General features: G+C 33.4%; 1 protein-coding gene across 2 annotated transcripts in view; it reads right to left on the bottom strand.

Annotated features, from left to right (window-relative positions):
- The window catches only part of CHRM3 (cholinergic receptor muscarinic 3), a 625,193-nt gene that overhangs the window by 413,109 nt on the left and 192,284 nt on the right, over nt 1-19,800 (bottom strand). For both annotated transcript variants that reach the window (XM_020982037.2, XM_020982039.2), the window contains exon 2: nt 15,979-16,093. The gene's annotated coding sequence lies outside the window, so the exon portion shown is untranslated. The remainder of the gene's footprint in view (nt 1-15,978; nt 16,094-19,800) is intronic.

Below are 19,800 nucleotides of genomic sequence, written 5' to 3'. Positions count from 1 at the left end.
GCACTAAGTCTTAGGTTAGAGTGATGAGATATTTTCAAAAGTTGGAAAATTTTTATTTTACTTTGACTTCCTTCTTCCCAGAAAGTGAATTTGACTGACTATACCAAAGAGCTTAAAATAAATACTTGAAATCTTGGGATAATAAGTCTTGATCTCACTAAAATAAAATCAGTTCTATAAAACAATCCAATTTGATTGACTATTTAAGTTATCAGTCATTTATGCTAGCTGTATGTTTAGTTGAGTTTTTTAACTGACTGAAATTCAATTTAATTAAAAGTACTTTTTAGAAGTGAATGCTAAGCTGGATGTGAAGGGCTGAACATCATGACGTTATAAATTTAGAACCAGGATGGATTTCAGAGATTCAATGCCCTCATTTTATAGATGAAGAAACTGAGGCCCCATTAGACTAAGGGACTTGCTTAAGATTTCAGAAAAGGTAAGATGTGAACTCAGGCCCTGTGACTTTAATTTCAGCACTCTTCAAGGAACAATAATGCCTCCTGATGACTCAGTCAAAAGTCAAGCATTTTCACAGCTTTTCAAGTTAAGCTGGAATATCTCAATAAGAAAACCCACAGGAAAATCACTTTTTTCCGAGAAGCAGAAGGGGGTTAGTGAATTCCTTTTGAAATGTTTTTTTTCCAAGACACAAAAAATGTAAGCACATTGCTAATTGAAATGCCTTATTGGTTATAGTTAGTTGAGATTTAGGGGAGGAGGACAGAACTACTACAATGGTTAGTTGCTATTTGAAAGGCGTATATGACGACTTTTTGCTATATGTTTGAGGTATGTGTGGCAACTAGGAGAATGGAATACAAAAAACATTTTATTCCTTTATTTTTTAATTAATTTTGATTTATCAACAGTCACTTTTATAAGCTTTGGAGTTTTAATTTTTTCTCCCCCTCCCTTATTACTTTATTTTTAAAACACATTTTATTGATTCATTGTTTCCACATAGCCTAAATTTTTCCTAGTATCCATACCTCTACCCACTGTCAGAGAGTCATACAATAAAGAATATTTTAGAACAAAAGAAAAAGAAGAAAATAAGCAAAGTTGATTGACACATTAAAAAAAATCTAAAAAGTATACACACTCTCCACTGCCACCTCCCACCTCTGCACTAGAGCTGTTTTGGGGACATGCTTTCTCTTTGCAATCCTGCAATATTAACTCTGGATTGTTTTGTGCTTGTTGTTCTTTCCATTTAAGGTGTCACAGACATGGTACACATTGTTATTGTTTTTGGCTCCATTTATTTCACCCTTTCTAAGTTCACCTTATTATTCCAGGCTTCTCCACAGTTACCATATCATTTTATTTGCATAATTTCAAATTGCTTTCCAAAATAGTTGAGAAAAATTCACAATTCCACCAACAATGCAACTGTATGGCTATCCTCCTGCAACTCTTCCAACATTGACTATTCTGATATTTTTGCCAATTTTTTGAGTTTGAGGTAAAAGCTCAAAGTTCTTTTGATTTTCATTTCTTATTATAAGTGATTTGGAGCACTCCTTAATATAGTTATTAGTAGTTTATAATTCATCTTTTAGGAACTGTTTCTTTATATCCTTCAAGAGCCATAGCTTCATATGCAACTCACTTTTTTCTGTCCTTATTTATTTTCATGTTGTTGGTTTGTCAAGTTTAGAACAACAAAAAAAATTAAGAAATAAAATAAAGCAAAGCTAATTAAACCATAAGAAAAATGAACAAAAAAAGATAGTACAAAAATATTTAACCACGTTAACTACATTACTAAGGGCTTAAATATACATATTATAGGTCCTGATATTTTCCTTAGTGACAATGTTGGTATAAAATTCCTTCTCTGACCACATTTCCATTACATTTTGATGAAAAGGGCTAACCCTACATGTAAATGACATACTACATACTGCCCTTTATCCTGGCAGTATTGTCACATTTAGAAGAAACCCACACCAGTGATATGGCTTCATTTCCCCAACACTCTACATTCCAGTTGGATTGGACACAAAGCCTATGTCTCCACGCTTTTACATTCTGATTGTATATCCACCACTTAGATTCCAGAGTTTCTTTCAAGCTTCAATTCAGTGCTACCTCCTACAGGAGGCCTTTTTTCAATTCCTTGGTAAGTGCTCATTGTCTTCTTCCTCAAATCAGCCTGTACTTACTTGTGTAAATATTGTATTGCCTAATAGAATGTAAGGTGAGGACATTTTTGTTTGGTCTCTGGAACTCCAAAACCTTGCACATTATAGGTGCTCAATAAATATTCATTGAGTGAATGAACTTCATTGAGTTCCTTCCTAATGAACAAGTTTCCATTGTTCTTATAAAGAAAGGTCAAATGAAAGCATAGTAGGAATGACACTTAATCATTACTCTCTGCCTGAACAAAGAAAAAGATTTTACAACAAGACTCAAATATCAAGACACTTACTGCTCTGTGACCTTAACTTTCAAAAGTAATATGGCTTTTTAACTGTTCAGATACCTCTGCCCCAGTTTGAACTTTTATGGACCTGAAGGAATTGCAAAGTGCTGTCCCACCTTAAAAAACAAACAAACAAAAAAACTGGAAATATCATTAGAGGGAATAATGTAAAGACACTTTAAAAAGTATGAGGTATTATTTAGACTAAGACCAGCAAACATTTCATTGCTGTTAGAAGGCAGGATCTGACAGGATCTCACCCCACTTCTAGGCTATCTCCCTCCACATCAACCTTCCTGCGTGCAAGCCATCTGCATGCCTCACTGCCCACCTACGTTGTACACTATAGATGGGATGCCAGGTATCAACAGATGAACATTCACTTTATCTTGCCTAGAACAAGGCCTCTATATCACTTCCAGGTCATCTCAACAACATGCTATCTACACCCTGGTCATCTTCATTTTGGCTGATACCATAACTGTACCCTCCCCATTTCCTTTTTAGTTCCTGGTTATGTGCTTCTTGTCCCTTTAGAATGTAAATGCCCTGAGGTAAGGTTGTGTCTTTCTTGCTAATATTTTTATCCCCAGTGCTTAGTACATTGTGTGATACACAAGAGGCAAATAATAAATGTATATGCTTACATGCTCTCTCCCTTCACTCTAAAGGAGAGATTCTGAGCCTGGCATCTGTGAACTCTTAGAAAATACATTTTGATAACTGTATTTCAATACAATTACTTTCCTTTGTAATCTTATAGGTTCCTACATATCTTATTTTATGCATTAAAAAAGCAACATTATTCTGAGAAGGTATCTATGAGCCTCACCAGACTTACAAAAAGTATGTGGCACAAAACAGGTTAAAAAACCCTGATTTAAAATACGTATATATTTGATAACAACTAATGTTGCAGTACTTTTGTGATTTAGTATTTGAAAGTTGTGTCAAAACAATGATGTTATTCCTTGATATGAAAGAAAATTAGTCTTTCGAAGCAAAATCTAAACCCTACCATTCATGTTTTCAGTAATGGGATGTCTATAGTAAATTCAAGCTAGGTTGTAGTGTTTATTTTAGTTTTAATGCCTTTTAAATATTTAAATTAGAATAAATGACTTAAAATCCCCTTTCCTAAATACCAGAGAATTCAGTCTTCTTGTTTTTCAGATAGACTTCAAAGTTTTTATCATCTTATAAAAGCGTTTAAACATCATTGATGTTCTTTTCTTAAAAATTCAGCATCTTAGGATGACTTGTTAACACCAGTATTTTTTGTTACTTTGTTTAAATGAATAGTAATAACAACTCAATATCTGTGTATGCATCTTTGTATATATTTCATGGAAGACAGAGTCTGATAATTTACCCCTCCTGAAGAGGCATATAAGGGATGAAAACAATAAAACTGCAATTTTATTGAGTGCTTACTATGTGTCTATGACTGAGCTATAAATTGTAGGTGAAGAAAAATAATTAGATGATGATCTCTAAAGGAACTTAAAACCTATCACTTATGGGAAAGGAGAAGGAATATAAAATGCACGTGTGGTATGATTTTGTTGATAAGATATCTAATTATCAAAATACGCTATCTTTTTTGATGTAAGTCTTTAGCCCACTAGCATTTGCTATTAAATTGGTAACTCAAATTGATTCAATATCGAACTATTTTTACTCATAGAAAATACAAAATGAGAAAAATAGAAATTTTTAAGTATAGTTTTTTAGGGGTCGTGCTTTTCCCCATGCAGAGAATAAGATCTCCTGGTTCAGAAGGATTACAAATATGGATTATTATTTCTTAATTTCAGAGCATACTAGCAGTAATAGAATCAACACACTTATTTCCCTTTTCTTAGTATGCTAAAAATTATAAACATGTTAATTTTTTGTTATACAAAGCTCTAGAATTTTCAATCCCAGAGTCATACAGGAATGCAAATATATTTACTGAAAATAATTTTAGACAGCCTGGGTCATTACTACTCTAAAGAAGTCTAGTGGAGTAGACATAAGTTTAAATCTGGAATGAGGCAAGATTTGGGTTTATATCTTGCCTCTGACCTTTTACTAGCTGTGTGACCACAAGAATGTAAGAAGCTTAACACCTCTGATTCCCAAATTTGCTAAATTGTATTTCAGAGATTTTAATACTTTGTAGGACTTATACAGACTGATTATAAAGATCAAATGAGTAGGTAATAAATATTTAGCACATCTTAAAATATATCTTATAAGACCTAGATATAAAGAAAGATTTTACAAGAAAATTAGAAGAATAATGAACATATTACTCATTAGACTTATGGATAGGCAAACAATTTGTGAATAAACATGAGATGGAGCTCAAAGCAAAGTGTAAAAGGGGTCATTTTGATGACATCAAATTAAAAAGGTGTTGTAGAAAGAAAACAAATATAGCCAAGATCAGAATGAAGGCAAAAAATTGGAAAAATATATAGATAATTTAACAGATAATGATTTCATATCTAAAATATATAAAGAACTTCGTCAAATTTATAAGAATACAAAACATTTCACAACTGATAAATGTCAAAAGACACGAACAGGCAATTTTCCAAGAAGAAATTAAAACACTATAGTCCTATGAAAAAATGCTCTAAATCATTATTGATCAGAGAAATGCAAATTAAAACAACTTTGAGATATCATTTTACACCTATGAGAATGGATAAAACAATAGAAGGGGAAAGTGACAAATGTTGGAGGGGATATGGAAAAATTGGGACACTAATTCATTCTTGGTGAAATTATGAACTGATCTAACCATTTGAGAGAGCAATCTGGAATCATACTCAAAAAGTTATTGACTTTTATTCCCTTTCACTAGGGAATAAGACTACTTATTCCCTTTAACCCAGCAATACCACTACTTAGTCAATTTCTCAAGATAATTAGGGAAAAAAAGGAAATAACCAAAATGTTCTAAAATGTTCATAGCAGCTCCCTTTGTGGTAGCAATGAACTGCACGTTACTGGGATGCCCATCAATTGGGGAACAGCTGAACAAGCTGTGGTATATGATTGTGATGAATACGACTGTGCTGTAAGAAATGATCAGCTCAAAGATTTTAGAAAAACATGGAAAGGCATGCATAAAATAATGAAGAATGAAAAGAGCAGAACCAAGAGAATATTGTATATAGTAACAACAATATTGTTTTAAGAAAGTTTTAGAAGGGGCAGAGCAAAGATGGCAGAATAAAAGCAGTGAATTGCTTGAGCTTTCTCCCAAACCCCTCCAAAAACATGCAAAAATAATTATTAACAAATTCTAGAGTAGCAGAACCCACAAAAAAGGCATAGTGAAACAAATTTCCAGCCCAAGACAACCTGACTGGTTGATAGGAAAAGTCTGTTGTACCAGGCTGGGAGAGGAGTGCAGTTCAGCAAGGGCTGCACAGGCAAAGACAGAGCACCAGCAAACCCAGAGTGGGCCTCCGGAGACTCAATTACAGGCAGCTGTGGTGGTTTCTAGACTTCTCAATACACAAATACCAAAGACAACTTAGAAGGTCAGTGGGAAAGGTCTGTCAGACCTGGGTGAGAGTGGAGCATGGGCGTCGGTGGCCACAGTGACAGCAGCTGCTTCTGGAGCTTTTGGCCAAAAGATGGTGTGGGCATTGAGCAGCAGCTCAGAGGGGGATTGCAGGGACCTCTGGTGGTGCTATGGCAGGATTCTCTTGCTTTTCCCATGCTTGGATCTGGGTCACACACCTGGGTGGTGGTCCTTGGGCAAGGAGGAATTTTGGCATGGCAGAGTTTGCAGCATTAGAGAAGAGAGAATCCTCCTCATAGTTCCAAGGAAGTAAAGAGTGCCTGTGGTCACTCATAGACCAGAGCACAGGCCAGGAAAGGAGTAAACACCTCTCCTTTGATCATACCACCTTAGAAGAACTAAAAATTTACAGATCCCTATAAATATCTCTGAAAATAGCTGCACAAAACCCCTGAACCTTGAGACAGTATACCTTCCACAATGGAAACAGAGACCTACATTAACAAAGAGTTAAAAAGTCAAGTAATTGGCTGGGAACATGAGCAAACAATGAGAAAAAATGAAGCAATACTTTGGTGACAAAGAAGGTCAAAACATACAACCAGAAGACAATAAAGTCAAAGCTCCTACATCCAAAGCCTCCAAGAAAAATATGAATATTCCCCAGGCCATGGAAGATCTTAAAAATGATTTTAAGAAGCAAGTAAGAGAAGTAGAGGAAAAACTTGAAAGAGAAATGAGAGTGATGCAAGAAATTAATGAAAAACAAGTAAACAGCTTGCTAAATTAGACCCCCCAAATACTGAAGAAAATAACACCCTAAAAAATAGACTAACCAAAATGGCAAAAGAGGTCCAAAAAGTCAATGAGGAAAGAATGCCTTAAAAAACAGAATTAGCCAAACGGAAAAGGAGGTCTAAAAGCTCACTGAAGAAAATAAGTCCTTAAAAAAATTAGAATGGAGCACATGGAAGCTAATGACTCTATGAGAAATCAAGAAATTAAAAAACAAAACCAAAAGAATGAAAAAATAGAAGACAATGTGAAACATCTTATGGAAAAACCACTGACTTGAAAAACAGATCCAGGAGAGAGAATTTAAAAATTGTCTGACTACCTGAAAACCATGATCAAAAAAAGGGCCTAGACATCATCTTTCAAGAAATTATCCAGGAAAACTGCTCTGATATTCTAGAACTAGAGGGTAAAATAGAAATTGAAAGTATCCACCTATCACCTCCTGAAAGACATCCCCAAAGGGAAACTCCTAGGAATATTGTAGACAAATTCCAGAGTTCCCAGGTCAAGGAGAAATACTGCAAGCAGCCAGAAGGGAAAAAAAAAGAGTATTGTGGAAACACAACCAGGATAACACAAGATTTAGCAGATTCTACATTAAGGGAATGGAGGGCTTGGAATATGATATTCTGGAGGTCAAAGGAACTAGGATTACAACCAAGAATCATCTACCCAGCAACACTGAGTATAATCCTTCAGGGGAAAAATGGACATTTTGGTGAAATAGAAGACTGAAGCATTCTTGATGAAAAGACTTAAGCTGAATTGAAAATTTGACTTTCAAATACAAGACTCAAGAGAATCATGAAAAGATAAATAAGGAAGACAAATCATAAGGGACTTATTAAAGTTGAAATGTTTAGATTCCTACATGAAGAGATGATATTTGTAACTCATGAGATGTTTGTCAATATTAGGGTAGTTGGAGAGAAAATATATATACATGTATTTTATATATATATATATATATATACATATATACATATATATGTACATATATAATACATATACATGCATATATATTTTTAAAAACAAATGTTAAAAATTGTTTTCATATGAAACTGGGAAATAAGGTATACAGGCAATGGGGTATTGAAATCTATCCTACCCTACAGCAAAATAGAAAGGGAAGGAGAAAAGAGAAGGGGCTGGGGTTGTTAGAAGGGAGGGCAGATTGGGGGAAGGGGTATTCAGAATGCATAGCATTTTAGGGTGGGGGAAGGGAGAGATGGGGAGAAAATTTGGAACTCAAAATCTTGTGGAAATGAATATTGAAAACTAAAAATAAATAAATTAATTAATAAAAAAAGAAATACTTTGAGGGAGTGTTATTTTGACTATCAAAAACATCCAAATTAATTATAAAGGACATGTGAGGAAAGTTGCTATCTGCAGCCAGAGAAAGGATTGATATATTTGTAAGTATGTATAGAATAGTTTTACATATATATACCTATGTGTATATAATGGTAGCCATCTCTAGTCAGGGTTGTTTGAGGAAAGTAAAAAAAAGTTTACATGATAATTTTGTTGTATATTTGAAAGGAATAGTAAGTTTTACATAATATATTTACAGTTTTATATGCAATCATCTTTTTTATTGTAATATGTTATAGAAATGCTTGTTTTATTCCATAAATTAAAAATAAATTTTTTAAAAGTACATCTTACAAATTTCAGTTGTCGGCTCATGTTGTTATCTCACATTTCTACCTGTGAAGATTGTATCCATTCTTCAGAACCCATTTCTAATTCCATCTGCTATATGAAGCTTTCCCTAATCCTTTCAATTACATATCTTTCTGCTCTCACTCTTCTGAAAAGTCACACATCTTTGTTTGTATCCCCTTGTGATGCTTATATTGTCTTGCAATATAATTAGCAATGCACTTGCTATTTTCATTATTGGATTATTTACTCCCTGATGGCAAGACCTATGTCCTGTGCATCTTTCCAATACCCTGTCAGGCCTAGTAAACACTTAATACATATATGCTTAAAAGGTGGAATATTTTATTTTCATATTTAATTCATATTTAAATAACTTCTCAACAAATCACAACAAAAAAAAACTCCAACAATATTATTAAACTCTGGTACATGTCACCATGTTAAAAATGTGATATTTTAAAAAAAATCTACTTCAAGAGAATTGCCATATTTTACTTCTCAATATCTCCACCTACTGGAACAAATTCAAGACCTTAGGGAAGCCACTATGTCTACAATTTCCACATCACTTCAAAGCATGTGCTTTTTTTTTTGATCAAAAGACTGAGCAAATTAATTTGCTTAATGTAGCTGATTTATGGTTCATTTAAAAAACTATTCTTTGTTCCTCAAGCATACCCATCCAAAATCCCCTATGTGACTTTCTTAAATAGAGATACAAGTTTGACTTTTCTAAAAAATAAAGTAATTGTAGCATCATTCTGCTTCTCTGTATTTTCTTTTCTTGCAAATGTCTTTATAGTCAGTTTAATAGTCTCCAATCTATAGTAATAAATAAGTGCTGCATCATTTGACAAATATAGGCTACCAAAAATGAAACTTGATTCTAAGGTGTCTTGCATTTGATAAAAACAAGAATACATGTGTTGTGTTTAACAGTATTGAGTTTTTAATCTTTTGTGCATATTAAAATGGATATACAAAGAAATAAAAGATAAAATTCAAAAGACCAAAAAAACACTTTAGTCATTCTTCTGAGAAATCTATAAGAAATGAAGAAAATGAGGTAACTTCACAAAAGTATAATAATGATGTAAATAATAACTAGCATTTATATAGCACTTTAAGGTTTGCAAAGTGTGTTACAAATATGTTATTTCATCCTCACAACAGCTCTGGGAGGTAGTGCTATTATTATCCCTATGATGAAAAATTGGGGTTGATGAAGGTTAAGTGAATTGCCCAGGCTCCCATAGGTACTATCTGAGCTGGGATTCGAACTCAGGTGTTTCTGCCTCCATTTCCAGCAGCACTTGCTGAGATAATGATGTGGTTTCATTACTGTAAATATGAGGGAAAAATCTTCAGTCAGCTGAACTGTGATTGAAATAATGCATTTGACAAAAAATTAAAATGAGGCAAGTAGAATATATATATACACACATATGTGTGTACATGTGTATGTATATATATATATATATATATGTGTATATATATGTACATATACGTATATATATGTATATAAACAGGTGTATACAATAATAAAAAAAAGTAGTGTCCAATAGTAGTGTCCAATTCTTAGGAGCACAAGTCTTAAAACTGATCAGCTATTCCTTTTTCAGCCATGACTATCAGAGGTAAGAATACCAGATTTATTTAAATAAATAATAAAAACATTACATCTAAATGATGATCTCCAGCTTTGTGTCATTTCTACTTTCCCAACTCATATATTATCCCCTTTTCTAAACTGACAAAACCCAATTTCCAGCCTTTTTGTACCTTCCATTTCACATACTCTATGACCCAACTACCCTAGCCTACTTACAGATCGTCTGATAAGCCACGTATCTCCTATCTCCATGTATTGTCACTGGATGTCCTCATGCCTACAATGTTCTTCCCCCTCACCTTTACCTATTTCTTTCCATGGCTAACTTCAAAATTTATCTCAAGCCCCACTTTCTTCAGCATGCCTTTTCTAGTACTTCAGGATAATTATGACTTTCCATGCCTGATTACTATCCTTCTACTCACAGTATATTCTGTATGTTCTGAGTTTTTGTTTTTTTAATATGTTGTCTCCCCCATTAGAATCCAAGTTCCAGGAGGACAGTGATTATTTTCTCCTTTCTTTGTATCCCCAGTGCTAAATGCATATATTGAATGCTTAATAAATGCTTGATAATTTACTTATTATAATACGCTTTATATAGGTCATGTGCTCAGAAGAATTCTCTGAGATAGATACTTTAAAGATTATTATCCCCATTTTATAGATAAGGAAATTGATACGTAAAGAGGGCAAGATACTTCCCCAAAGACACACATCTTTTTAACAAACAGCAGAGCTGAGAGTGTAACCCAGGTCCTCTAAAACTGAATCTGATCATCTTATCACTATGCTGCCTCTCCCATCTGGGCATTGGCAAGTATCTATATGAAGCTATGATAAGAAAAAAAATATCAACCAGCAAGAAAATATCACCAGAAAACCTGTCCCCAAAATACTTTTACAATTTATTTCTCATCTTATGTGTACCTTCTACTCTAGAAGAAGTTAAATGCAATCCAAGATAAGTGAGCAGAACACATACTAATTGTCCTCAGTGAATTCAAGTCACCTGTTTGGATGATCTAAACCTCTAGGTATTAATTGTGTTTGGATAAATGATACCTTAAACTGCTCTTGGGAATCTTTAAGCAATTATTCTGATTGGAACAATTGCTACTGGACATGAACAAATTTAGCAAATTTAAATAAAAGGAAGAATGTGTATATTTCAAATGATAGGCTGTTAAGCTTAGCAAGTCCTTCAGTTAATAATATTTATTAAACATATTATAGGCTAAGCACTGGTGATACAAAGAAAGGCAAAATCATGGTCCTGATTCCCCTATAAAAGATTATGCAAATACCTACATATGTAAAATATTTATTCAGCATAAATGGAAGGAAATCTCAGACGGCAGGCACTTGCAGCTATGAAATGGGGGTGGAGTGAAAAGATGTGAGAAGAAAGGAAATCAGTCCTCCAGAAGGTGATCCAAGGCTTGATAGAAGCCAGGGAAACTGAGAAGCAGCAATGAAGAGGAAGAGCATTCTAGGTATGGAGGTTAGCCAATACAATGAGAGGTGGAGTCTCCTGTGGGAAGAATGATAACTACATCACTGTAAGTGGACTATAGAATATATAGAAGAGAATAAATCGTAAGAACACTGGAAAGCGGCCAGATTAGGAAGGGCTTTAAATGATGAAAAGTGGCATTTATATTTAATCTTAGACACAGTATGGAATCATTGGATGTTATTTGGTAGGGGATAACATGATCTGATCTGCCCTTTACAAAAACGACTTTAGCAGCTGATCTTTTGTAGTTGAGAGAAGACTGAGACAGAGACCAGGCAAGGGACTACTTTACTAGTACAAATGAGTGATGATGGTGTGTGAAGTGAGAGAAGATAATGATGAGAAATATTATAAGGGTAAAAATGACAATATTTGACAATGCATTGGGTATATCAGGTGACTAAGGGTGAGGAGTTGAAGATGACGCTGAGTTTGTGGGTGTCCTTATTAATGATGGAGAACTCAACAGTAACAATGAAGTTGAGAAAAGGGGACTACTCTTTGGGATTGGGGAAATATAATGAGTTTTGTTTTGGACATGTGGTAGGAAGGCCTACAGAATCGTATTGATACAAGATGCAGTTGGTGAGGGAGGACTGATTCTCAAGTGTGACATTAAGACTAGCAATCCTCTCCCCTCCCTCCCAATAGGGATGATACATATACATGGCTTTGAAATGGTTAAATGACCAGCTGCAAAAAAAAAAAAAAAGTCTTTAGTACAATGGCTTGCTTTGGGAAGCAGCAAGTTCCACTTTATTAAGATCTTCAGGAAGATACTGGACTACCACTTGTCAGATATATTATAGTAGGATTTACTTAACATTTGGGTTGGAATAGGTAGCCACTAAGGACCTTTCCAACTGTCAAAATCTTTCATTCTGTTTCATAGTAGATAGTAATTCATCTTAGAGGGAAAGGCACCGGCAGCTGGTGAGCCACCTATGTCTGGTCAAAATTTTCAGAGAGAAGGAAACTGAGGCCCAGTTAGGTTAGACTTGTTTCTAACAGATCATTCAAGTCTTAAACATCACTGCAAGGCTTTGAACCCACGTCCTCATATGACCGAGCCAGTGTTCTTTTCATTTTGTTATTCTGCCAAAATGAGCTAATATAAAATTCAACAATTAAACCAACAGTAAAATGAAATGAATGAAAGTGAATAAGATATCACTATAAATAATTCATAAAATAGTCTAGCAAAGAAAATCATTCTAAAATTGGTGTTTATCACCCCCTCCATATCCTTTGTGCTCAGCCTCCCATTTCCTCTACCCTTTATGTTTTATAGTATCTACTATCTCAATTTTCTATCTCTGTCACCTTTACTCTACAACTTCCATTGTCTTTTATTAAAGGAGTAACCAAATGTGTTATTTTCCACACCAAAACATCCTATCTAAAAAGAGTTGGCTAAAACTTAAAGACGGTATAACTTTAAAAAGCTTTGGGAAATATTTCATTCCTCTTTGCGTCTCATCCCCAAGACTGTTAAAGATTATTTTCTTTTGAATTCTACAATTTACTTTATATTGTTAATTCTTCTTGATATGTGTACTTAATTTAGTACTACAAATGTTTGTAATTATTGTAATAACACCAACAAATGCCTCTAGATGACTGCATTTTTTCCCACCAAGATATGGCAAGAAAGGGGTAAGATTCTGAGAGTGATTAAGCTTTATCTAGTATCTTAATTATGCTTCTTTTTGCTTTAAAAATCTTCTTAACAGATACGATAGTCATTTATTGAGATTTGAATTTCACTTATATACACCACATATAAATAAATGTATATATACATACATGCACATATATGTGTGTATGCATGAATACACATATATATGTAAATCTGTTGATTTATTATAAATCTAAAATTTCTGAGATACAGTTCAATGGGTCCTATATGACTGGTGGGTTAACTATTCAAACATACATACATATACACAAAATATGTAGGTATAAGAGACTATGCTAGATGCATGTTTCTCTTTTATAGGTATATAAAAACTAATATGTATAATATGTATATATTTGTATGCGTATATATATATATAAATGTCATATAAATACATTAGCAAATGTATGCTGATTAGCAGAATGCAGCCTAGATATGCAAAAACGAAACAAAAAATGATTATCATATTTGAAGGAATTAAAATTTTTTAACGCAAATGAATCATTTTTGAGCTAACTCCCACCATTCTAAAAAGAATTGTTTCATAATAGTCTTGAAATTAAACTGCACAAAGGAGAAAAGCACAAATCTAATGCATTTTTTCATCTCTAAGCACAAATGCCTAACTAACTATGATCTAATAAAAGCATACAGCCTAGATAGCAGAAAGTTTTTTATACAATAATTTTTTTATTTGTTTGGTTTGTAAAATAAAAAAAAATTTAAAGCATTCTGTCCTATTAAAGTTGGGTGCATTTTCTAATATGCACAAAATTAAAGTTAATAGGATCATAGATTTAGTTTTGGGAAGGACTTATAGAGAAGATCTAATCCAAGTCCCTCATTTTGAAGATGGAGAATCTGAAGTCAAGAGAACTTTATGACTCTCTCAAACTCAAAGGGATAACAGTGGAAAATTTGGAATTAAACTGGTCTTCAGTCTCCAAATCTATTGTTTTTACTGATTACGTGTGTGTGTGTGTGTGTGTGTGTGTGTGTGTAAATTATTTTATTCCCCAAATAGAACTCATTGGAAAAGGATACAGGAACTTTAAAAATCATCACTTAAAATACTCTCTCTTACAGATGAGGAAACTGAGGTCCCCCAAAAGAGAATTTACATACCAAATGTCACATAGGGAGAAAGATCAATATTCAAATCCAAGTCTCCTATCTACAAGTTCTATCACTTTTTATACTACCTCCAAAATACAAGGTATTACAGACAATCGCAACATATTAGCAATTTAAAGTGAGAATTGGAATTATAGTTGATTTCTAGTCTGTGATCCAAGATTTGTGGCCATAACACTGATAAAGAGGCAAATGGATTTGTGGCTTCCTGAGCTTACATATTCTTTAAATGATGCTGATCACAACTCATCTAGGCCCTCCCATACTGTGAAACTTTAATTCATTTCCTTTCTAAGTTGATTCCAAAGAGTCTACCTAAAGAGCTATAGACTTTCCTAATTTTCTCCAGAAATCCCAAGGTACAAATAGGACATCCTGACTCTCAACTCTAGTGTCGTACAGTAGAAAGAACACTCAATTTGGTGTCAGAATATCTCAGTTAAATCCTACCTTTGCCACCTGCTACCTGCTTCACCTTAGGCAAGTCAGGTAAACTTTCTTTTTCTCCTTTTCCTCAGCTATTGAATGAGACTGATTGTACTACATGGCCCATGGTCCCTTCTGTTTGTAAGCCTCTAATCCCTTGTCATGTGACTAGCCTATGTTCTTTTTCTATAATATAATTCCCTGATGACATTTCCTTTTCAAAGCTTTACATCTGTCATATGTTGAAACTGGCTGTCATCCACCCACCAAGCACCTCTTTATTGCTGTTTCTGTGATATTTAATTTCAATTCCTCAAAGACAGTTATGTTCCAAGCCTTGCTGCCACAGTAGACTGCTATAATATAGGTATTATAATATAAGAACTTGTTTCTTGGAGATGTTTAGGGTCATAAAAGGGACAACAATATTCTGATGTCAAAGCAGCATGACTTTTTTCTTACATTAAATTTTTGGATGGACTTCTTGACTATTTGTATTCTCTATTGTACTATCTATTTGTACTGTCTATATTGATATGTACTAAAAGCCAAGAGCTACGGTTTATTGAGTCAACTGCATATAATGATCAGGGCAACATTTTTCATCTACTATTCTTTCCTTCATTACTGGTCTAGCTGAACATTTGACTCTGTATAGATCTTTTTTTTAGAAGGTTCTACAACGGTATTAACTGAGTAAATCATAAGAAATATATGCTACATCTACAAAAGGTATGCCACAAACCCTAGTATGTAGAAAATAAGAAGATAACCTATATTAAAGTCAAAGCTTTATCATTTTCAAACTCAGCTCTGGGCTGACAGACAATATCAGAGGCAAGAGATCATCAAATAGGTTTGGTCTAAAAGATCTTGTTTTCATGTTTGGCAAAGCAATCTGTTTGGGTTCTGTCCTAGTTGTTAATATTGTGAAAGGTGCAGATAATTTTTTAGTCCCATTCTAATTTGTTGGAAATATATAATCACATCTTAAACTCAAGCACATTTAACAATAGGCATGTAAAAATTTATCTGTTGCATATTAAATCACAAGACAGACACATACATATACATAATACATAAATATATGCATATCAATATTCATATTATATATCTATATATTTATACACAGATAGGTAGATAGAGATATATGCAAAATAGAATGAGTAGCACTCACCAATGACAGGGAAGAGTCCTGGTACTAAACATCATGTTGCAAATGAATATGGTTCATCCAATCCACAATCTGCTATAAAACTCATTGCTAAAATCTCTTCTATAATCCTCCATATCTAAATAAGAAATAAAAAAAATCAAAACATTTTAATTTCATAATGTTTAACAGGAATCATACCCAGCTTAGAAGATTAAAAGAGCTCACAATTATAACATATTTCAACTAACAAAGCACTCTCTTGAAAATAACCTTATCTTATAGAAAGTGTCGGAATTCTTCATACATACATAAATACACACACATATATATTTATATATGTACACATACACATATACGTGTGTGTGTGTGTAAATACAGATTATATGTATTTATTTTTCACATTCATTTTTGTAAAATTTTGAGTTCCAAATTTTTCCCCTACCTCTGAACCTCCCCAAACTGTTGAGAAGGCAACCATTATGATTTCAATTATACATGTAAAATCATGCAAAGCATATTTCCACATTAGATATTTTGCAAAAATAAAATAAAGTGAAAAAAGTATGGCTCAATATGGAACTCAGACTTCATCAGTTCTCTCATAAGGTGCATGACATTTTTCATCTTGAGTTCTTCAAAATTGTCTTGGATCATTGTATTGATCAGAGTAGCCAAGTGACAGCATTCTTATCTCAATTTCACAGATAATGAAACTAAGGCCCAAAGAGGACATCTTGCACAAAATCACTTAAGTGGGGGAGTTATAACCCTAACCTAGGACCCTGTACCCAAATCCATTATTTCTATTTATATCACACTTTTTTTCCTAATTATACTACATTAATTAGTGGGAAATACATGTGTTGTTTGAATATTGCTTTCAGTTATAATATAAACATCTCAGGAATAAAATTGGACCATGTATTTTGACCTCTCTCTTCCCCTCAAAAAAAAAAATTAACCAAGGTTAGGCACACAGTAGTTGCTCAGTGAATGCCTGATGACAAATTAAAAAACTGAAATTAAGAAACATGCTTAGATTAATAAATACAATGAGTTAGTATCACAATTGTAAGGTAATTTATATATTTCTTTTCTCTTTCAGAATCAGAAAAGGGGGTAGGTGGGAGTTGATTGAAGAGGGAACTGAAAATAGATTCTTTAGAGGCTTTAATTCCATGAAGAATACAGAGATAAAACAATGAATAAGCAAATAAACATACCATCAAATACAGAATGAAAGTTTAGAATAAATGCAAGAGAATAGATTTAATAGGATGAGGGAAATAATTCTTTTTGAAAGAAGATATAGAAAAAGAAAAATAAACCAAATAAGTTGAGGGGCAGAGAGGAAGGGGGATGTTACTTAATCACTTGACTGAGAGAGGAAAAAGGGAGACTGAATATGATAACTAGATAAAAAGGAAGAAAGAAAAAATAAATTTGTTGTTTAAATGAAACTCAAAATATGGAACGCATGACATTTGGGAGAGTTGTGAGAGAAAGAGGGAAAGAGAATCTGTGGGAATAATGTTGCATTAAATTATATTAAGCAAAAATAACCCCAAAAAGTGCTTTATAGAGGAGAAGCAACATAAAAAAATTCTGAATTCAGAAAAGCAAGAATATTAAGAGACGAAGGGAAATATAAACCTAACTCTCATAATTCTAAACGTAAACGCATTCAACAATCCAATAAAATAATTTAAAAAATGACACATTGAGTAAAAAAACACAACCCCACAATCAGCTCATTCTATCCCAGAAAGAGAGAAGGGAGATATGGGTATGATGTCCATGTCGTGCCAAAGCTACTCATATAAAAGTATACAAAATTATTACAAAGTAAATACAATATAATCTTAAAGGGGAGGTAGTAGGTGTGGGAACATAGAAAAGCCTCCTACAGAATCTGGCTTTTCAACTGAATGTTGAAGGACCCCACAGATTCTAAAAAGCTAGGTGAAGAGGGGTAGAATTTCAGGCATGGATGACAGATACTGAAAAGGTACAGGGACAGGAGATGGGGTACTTTGTGTGAGAAATGACAAGTAGTATGGGGTTGCTTTACCATAGAGGCAGGAAAGAGGAATTACGTGTTACAACACTGGGAAGATAAGAAAAGGCCAAGCCAAGAGCTTTAAATGCTAAAAAGACGAGTTTATGTATAATCCAAGGGATCATAGATATTTGAATTCATTAAGTAGGTGGAGTGATGCGGTGAGACCTGAGCCTTGGGGAAATACTGCCTCGATGTGTAGTACTTATAATTTCTCAGGGAATGAATGAAGGATTGCAATAGAACTGTTAAATATCAATATTGGAGAAATACTCATTCTATTGTTGTGGTCTACTTGACAAGCAGAAAGTAAGGAAGATTATTTCTATTACTCGATATTTCAAAGGATAGATGCTTCTCCATTCTATCTTCCCCCCTGTAACTTCCCCCTTTCACTCAACATACACAGTGATTGGATTATGATGAGAAAAAATATTACAGACAAGAAAACCTTTTAATGATTCCCAGTAAGCCCTAAACTGTGAATATGTTAAACATGAGAGTAATGAACTTAGAAACAAGGTTAATTTCTCACCCAAACAAGTTATGTGGCCCATACCACAATGTAGTTCACACATTTTGCTAATTTTTTCATGAACTTCCCAGAGAAATATTTTGGTGTGCAAGAAAATCCCAAGGGTAACATGTACAAGCTCCATAATTTCAAGAAACTAAAATGATTTTAAGTCTTTTAAAAACAACACTCTAGGTAGCAGTCACCTTAATTGGTGTTCATTAACAGAGATTCTTGAAAGGCATTTAGGATTAAAAACATTTTACAAAAATTATTCACTCTTAAAATATAATAACATTTGATCTAATATGAAAATAGCCATTCATGCTAATAAATAATTGGCACCAATAGTCAAGTAGCTGTCAATGAGTAGTCCTAAAAACAATTCATTCCTGACAGGTCCTGGGAGAGTTCAGTACAACCACTTAGCCATTAAAGGCCATGATAGTACTTGCATGTGCTGTGAATTACCAATTATATAATTGTTTTACTAATACATGGAAGAGAAAATATATGTGACTTTTGATGAAATTTATATTCACTTACTCCTCTTCTAATTCAGTGTTGCTCCAGGGAATATATTTGCCTCCCTGAACTAAAACAGACCCTGAATGCCTGGAAAAATTATTAAAGTTGGCCCTTGTAGTTGGGGAGTAGGGAGATGGGATATGTTCTAGCTTTACAATGGAGAAAAATAAATTAATAACCAAAGAAAAGTCCCAAGGCTTTTAAAAAAATATTTCTTTTATGGGCAGCTAGGTGGCACAGTAGATAGAAAACAGGCCCTGAAGTCAGGAGGACCTGAGTTCAAATTCATCCTCAGTCCAAACACTTCATGCTTACTAGCTGAGTGACTCTGGGCAAGTCACTTAACCCCAATTGCCTAACATATATCTATCTATCTATCTATATATATATATCTATATATATCTATATATATCTATAGATATCTATAGATATATATAGATATATAGATATAGATGGATATAGATATAATAGATAGAATAGATATAGATATAGATAGATAGATATAGATATATAGAGATATATAGAGATATATAGACATATAGATACATATATATATCTCTCTCTATATATTTTCTCTCTATATATTATATATGTATGTATACACACACATACATATACATATATATGTATACACACATACACAAACATATACATATATACACATGCATATACATATGTATGTATACACATACATACATATATACACACATACACATATGTGTATATATATCTATATATCTAT

Source organism: Phascolarctos cinereus, unplaced genomic scaffold (genome assembly GCF_003287225.1).
Source record: "Phascolarctos cinereus isolate Bilbo 61053 unplaced genomic scaffold, phaCin_HiC Scaffold_5;HRSCAF=322, whole genome shotgun sequence".
In the NCBI taxonomy this organism is placed as follows: domain Eukaryota; kingdom Metazoa; phylum Chordata; class Mammalia; order Diprotodontia; family Phascolarctidae; genus Phascolarctos; species Phascolarctos cinereus.
The sequence above is the reverse complement of the archived record's forward strand: the minus strand, read 5'-3'. Positions and strand labels throughout refer to the sequence as shown.